This window comes from Oreochromis niloticus, linkage group LG3 (genome assembly GCF_001858045.2).
Source record: "Oreochromis niloticus isolate F11D_XX linkage group LG3, O_niloticus_UMD_NMBU, whole genome shotgun sequence".
Classification (NCBI taxonomy): Eukaryota; Metazoa; Chordata; class Actinopteri; order Cichliformes; family Cichlidae; genus Oreochromis; species Oreochromis niloticus.
Window position 1 is genome coordinate 83,456,208 of NC_031967.2, and position 4,287 is coordinate 83,460,494.

At 41.2% G+C, this 4,287-nt stretch overlaps 1 long non-coding RNA gene across 1 annotated transcript; it reads right to left on the reverse strand.

Moving 5' to 3' along the window:
- Positions 1-562: 562 nt before the first annotated feature.
- Positions 563-1,617, reverse strand: LOC106096840 (uncharacterized). Its single transcript, XR_002061567.2, has 3 exons — positions 1,590-1,617; positions 1,425-1,484; positions 563-1,345 (listed from the first exon to the last, which is right to left on the reverse strand). It is a non-coding gene; the product is annotated as an uncharacterized LOC106096840 (long non-coding RNA).
- Positions 1,618-4,287: the final 2,670 nt, after the last annotated feature.

Consider the following 4,287-nt stretch of genomic DNA (forward strand, 5'->3'; position numbering starts at 1 on the left):
TTTCTAATGTGAGGTTCAGTACAGGCTGTGATCAGCTGACCTGCTGCTCTTTGTTCATTTAAACAGCTGAACTCAACAAGATGGAAACAGATGTTTCACAGCTACCTTGGCTGATTTCCATCCCCTATGCTGACAGCACACTATTAAATCTTTATACTAGACAGGAGAATGTTGGTATATAGGTTGAACTGAGTGAATCAATCTCAGCATTATTAGCTGAAATGCAACAAATCTCTGATGTACACTACATCACTACATTACACTTGATGTAACTTAACTCTGGCCATGAACACCAATCCGGTTTTACAGTGAATGCTAGTGATGGCCCGCTTGAAGCTGAGGCTCCGGAGCGTGTGTCGAAAAAAACAACACACTGGTTCAGAAGCACTGTGTCGAGGCTTGCTTCTGTGACCAAGTGGTCGGCGGGGTTATAAAAGAAATAATAAAATGACAACGCCACCTGAGGGGGAATTCTAGCCCCCAGGAAATATAAACTTTAAAAATGAAATGTAATTAAAACAACAACATTTGCACAGGTTCAGGGATGCACACTGAGGCCGACTCAAATATTAACACAATTTTATTTATTAATGTAAAATAAAAACAAAACACTGAGAGCGCACTGAATGTCTAAAACGGTGTCCCAAATTACAATAAAAATAAACACACAACTGGGACTTACCAGCAGCGGTGGACCAAAAGAAAACCACACAAAAAAAACCTACTATAGTCTATTCACCTAGTGCTGTACAACAAAGGAAGTGTGGAAAACAACCCGCCACCTAAGGTCCCACGGCCGCTGGTAGATCCTCAGTTCGCTGAAATAGAAGCACAAGACATACACATAAAAAGGGTAAAAACATGGGACATAAAACAGGCTCTCTATACTAAAAAGAAATTAAAAGAAAAACGGAGGTCTGCAATAAAATACACCCACATACACACCACAGAGCACAGATTGGAAGTACTTGTACTCTGTGAGCCAGCCCACAGCTGGTGCTGGTTCCGATTGTCCGTAGCCCCACTCAGTCCCGCGCAGTTCTCCACAACTAAGAGAAAAGGGAGAGGCAGTACCAGTCTTATAACACCAGCCCAATATGCAGCTGAGGATCGCCCCGACCAGCCGCGAAAGCTGGAATGAAATGATAGTCCAAAAGGGGCTTAGCGTGAAACCCAAAACCCCCAGGGGCGAGGCGAGACAAGCAGCAGGAACAAAATTGGACAGCCAACAGATCGGAACACAAGATAAAACAAGGCAAGACAAGACAGCAGCTAGGCAGGCGTCTCAACTCTTCGCTTAAAATCAGGCAGTTGATCCCTGAGAGGGTGCGGCAGCAATCAAATCCTACAAATAAGAAAAAGGCAAAACTAACCTTAATCTTCTTTAATTTACAAAACTAGCAGCTATAAAATAAGCGGCTTACCCCAGAACTTGGAGGCGCTGTACTGCACGGCGGATGCACTCACGCGTCTCCTCACCACGGCTGAGAGCAAAGGAAAGAAAAACAGCCGCGCTGTAGTGGGCCGCAGAAATATAACGACTAATTGCCGACGTTAGGGAGAAATCAGAAATCGAAGGGGAGACCTACCTGTAGCAATCACACGACCTGATCGCCTCAGTAATTTAGCCAACAAGCCAGCGTCTACCGCTGTATCGCACCAGAAGCTCGGGAGGAAAATAATCCAATGAGAAAACCCGGCTTCCCTTTATACAGGTAAACGCCGCCCTGTAATCAATATACAGGTGGGCTCCTAGTTAACGTAAGCGCGCAGCGAGAGCGAGCGCAGGAGAGAGCGAGCGAGAGAGAAAAGAAAGGCGAGTAGCCCATCCGGCTACAGTTCGTTTGGCAAAAGTCACGTGACCAGTGACGTCTGAAGCTTCATTACGCACGTAACTGCTTCGGTACCTGATTCAAATGGAACGAAGTGAATCATTCACGGGATTTGTGGAGTCTCTTGATGGTGACAGATAGCGAACCACTGATCATTCTACTGAGAGATTTGGTTCTGTTGTGTGGGAGTATTTTGAGTTGATTCTGGTCAATCGGGTGGGTTTTCCAGCTTTGTGTTCTGGCTGTTTGCTTTTGTTTTGTGCGTCTTTATTTTATCTGAAAACGGGAAAAACTTAAAATGTAAAAAATCTGCTTTTCATTAGGGCTGCACGATTTTGCATAAAATGAGAATCACGATTTTTTTGCTTAGAATTGAGATCACGATTCTCTCACGATTTTCTTTTCCAATATAAATATTTATTGCACTTATTAACTGCACATCAACTTCGTAACAGTTGAGACTGAACATAAAGTTGAGACTGTACTCTGCTCTGGTAACTATTGTCCATGATGTAAATATGTAAAAATTGTGCTTCGGTTCTGTGTGTCCTGTTCTGTTTGTATATGCGTGGTTTTTTTGCTGCTGATACAACCAAATTTCCCCTTGTGGGACAATTAAAGGATTATTCTATTCTATTCTATAAAAACAATAAATAAACATAAAAACAACAAATGCCTCACATTTTGTGGTTGCCGCAAAATGTTGTACTGCTTGAAATTCCGTCTCCACCGTTGCTCGACACTGCGTGTATAGAGCAGGTAGTGCAACAATAGAAAAATAGTTGCGGTACGGCACTGTGTAGCGTTTGTCGAGGGTGTTGATCATTTTCCTAAATCCCTCGTTTTGCACAGTGTTGATGGGAGCCATATCTTTGGTCAGGTGATAAGTGATAGCCTCCGTAATTTCTTTGTGCCTGCGGGAGTTCGACGTGTATAGGGAAGCGCTGTATAAGGTTCCCGTTATTGATGTTTGGGTGGTTGACCAGGACGGATTTTCACCTGTCACTTTCTCGTCATCCCTGACGTGTTCTCCGTTGTTTTTTCCCTGCCAATTTGAGCATCACACAGCACAGCTTCTGTATCACGTGGTATAAGGCCCCGCCCTTGTCATTTGTTGAGCAGGAAGAGTGAGCGCTTGTTTTCATGCAGATTACGTCCTGGATCAAAATGCGGTACAATCGTCGTCGTCTTTTTTTTTTTTCTTTCTTAAATCGTTGTCATTTGGAAATGAGATCGCACATAAGTATGAATTGAGATCGCGATTTTCTAACGATTAATCGTGCAGCCCTACTTTTCATAATATAAATATCATTGAATGACTTCCATTTGACTCGTAACATTTAATGTTATAAAAAGATATATTTTATTTTAAAAAATAATCTTAAAATGTTAGTCTACAAAATGTGCAGCAATTTAATTTATTTATTCTCTTTAGCCGATAGTTTGTGGAGCCATAACTGCATCTCTACCAGTTTTTCTGCACTCCAGCCTCTTCTGTGCCATGAGAAGGGATTTTCCTTAAGGCAGGAGAAATTATCTCCATGAAAAGGAACAGATTCGGCCATCGCACAGTGGAACTAATTTTCTTCTTAAATAAAAATGAAAAAGGGTTTCCTTAAATGCATCATGTTTTTAATTTGCAAGTTCATGAGCATTTCCCTTTCCATTTCACAATCAATTCTACCCCCAGGTCAAAAATATGTATAGGAAAATTTCCCTAATATAATATTATTTATAAATATACCCGTCTAGAGATTAAATGCATAAGTACATGGAGGCAGGACCTCACAGCAGAAGCATACTGCATAATGTGCATTATTATATGTATGTTATATGTAACGTGGTATTTTTCAATTATTGTATTTACCAACATCAAGAAGTCACAAGCAAATAAAGACCAAACCATGGTGCATGTTCACACAAGGAAAGTTTACTGGTCAAAATTATTTATTAAACAAATAAACTACATTTTTTAACACCAAAAAATACATGTTCAAAGCAACACAACAGCAGCCCAATATGAGACAGAGTTCCACTCTGTAGAGTGGGCTATCATTATGAAGCAGTTGGTTTTATTTTGTGGATTCAAGCTGCTCTTCATATTTTTGGTCACCAGAGAGGACTGTGTTGAAAAGCTTCGAGTAATGAACCGTTTTTCAATACAAGCTTCAGTGCTTCAGAAAGCTTCATTTGGCCATCACTAGTGAATGCAAAACTGTGAAATCTGGGCTTCTGCTGTATACCTGAGATTTTTTTTCTCTCCAAATAACGTGGCCGTTTCTTCTTGTAAAATAAATGACAAACGATGATTTATCACAGGGGTGTCCAAGTCCTTGAGAACTACCTTCCTGCAGCTTTTAGATGAGTCCCTACTCCAACACAGCTGAATCACATGGTTTGATTAGCTCTTCAGCATACCATCAAGTTTGGCAAAGGCCTGGTAACAAGCCATTCA